Below are 1596 nucleotides of genomic sequence, written 5' to 3' on the forward strand. Positions count from 1 at the left end.
CCTTCCAGCCTTAACTCGATGGTCCGTCCCTGCCGGGTGCCCCTCACCCCTTTCCTGACCCTAAAGCCAGCTCACCCCCTGGGTTAAAAAAAAATTTTTTTTTTCTTCTTGACAGAATGTGGAGAGGGAATGCCCCAAATGATAGATTTATTTACATGATGCCAGCTTCAGCCCTGTATTCCCTTCTGGGTTGGGTGGTCTGCCAGATGGGGGGTGTTGGGGGAGGGCTGGTGGTGGGCGGGGTGGGCGGCAGTCAGGTTATTTCAGCGAAGATTCTTATTTCCCCATCTGACCCCAAGCTGACTGCCCCAGACCCTCCCTGCCTTGAATCTCAGACTACCCTGATTAATCTGGGAAGGGGCAGAGCCACAGAAAGAATTATGCACCCCCCTGCTCCCATGCTTGGGGGCGATAATGCCGGCATCCCTACCCCCAGATGGCGGCCCTTGGGATCTGATGCCCCCTTGTCCCAACACCTGATGACACTACGCCCTGACCCAAAGCGCCCCGTTTTCTCCAGCTGCCTGGCCAGTTTCTACCTCTCGTCACCAGAGCTGATCACTGTCAGTTTTGTACCGACTTAGAAATAACAAAAGAAACGAAGACACTGGGAGTGGCCTGAGGAGATTACTGGGGGACTTGGAGGGCGGGAGAAATGGTGTGAGCTCCCCTGCCTCCAGGCCAAGGTCTTGAGGCTGAGCCCTCAGCCCTGCTCTGGTGGGAAGATAATGAGGTCCCTTGTTAGGAGAGAGAACAAGCTAGCTCCGAGGTAGCCAAGCTGTGGCATACAGACCAGGACACCAGGTAGCCCAGGGTGGTGATGGAGAGGAGTCTGGGGACGGGGTCATGGGTGGCTAACTTATCATCCAGATCCAGTGTGAGAGGGAAGCTTTGATTCTTCCTTCCACTTCCCCAGGTGATGCCCTCTCCGCTCTCTGGGGCTAACGCAGCTCCACCGTGACTGCCCTGACTTAGGGCGGTCCAGTATCAGGGTTCCGGTCCCTGCTGTGCTGCGTGACTTTGGGCAAGTGACCTTCCCTCTCTGAGCCTCCCTCTGAAGCAGAGGAGGTGGCTCCCCTGCCCCACACCTTGGAGTGGCTGGGAGGGTAAAGAAGAGGGGCTGCCCCCTTTCTCCCCTACATCCTTGCCCTCTGACTCACCAGGGGCATGGGTGAGGGAGGGCAGCATCTCACCTGCCCTGCTGCCGTTACCCCCACCCCGGGGCACCTAAAGTGAGGGTGAGGGACCCAGGCCTCTGGCTGGCCCCCATTGGAGCAGTTGGAATGTATCACCTGGCCGCCCCCCCTTACCCACCCTCCCACTACACCCCAGATCTTTGATTTTTATTCCTTCTGCTCCCATTCTGAGTCGCTGTCCTCCTCCCTGCCCCCTCCCTCCCCAGGGTTTCCCACCACAGGGTCTGGAAGAGTGTGTGACGCCCATTGCGCTGTGATCGGAAGTCAGATTAAAAATCAGGGAGTGTTTTCCCTCGTTTCTGTACCAAAGTGTTGGCTCAGTTCCTGCCGTGGGGACGAAGGGGCTCCCTACGGGGTCTGCCTTCTGAGCTCCAGGTGATGAGGTGGCCTCAGTCCTAAA

The sequence above is a fragment of the Bison bison genome, unplaced genomic scaffold (assembly GCF_000754665.1).
Source record: "Bison bison bison isolate TAMUID 2011002044 unplaced genomic scaffold, Bison_UMD1.0 scf7180017864472, whole genome shotgun sequence".
Classification (NCBI taxonomy): Eukaryota; Metazoa; Chordata; class Mammalia; order Artiodactyla; family Bovidae; genus Bison; species Bison bison.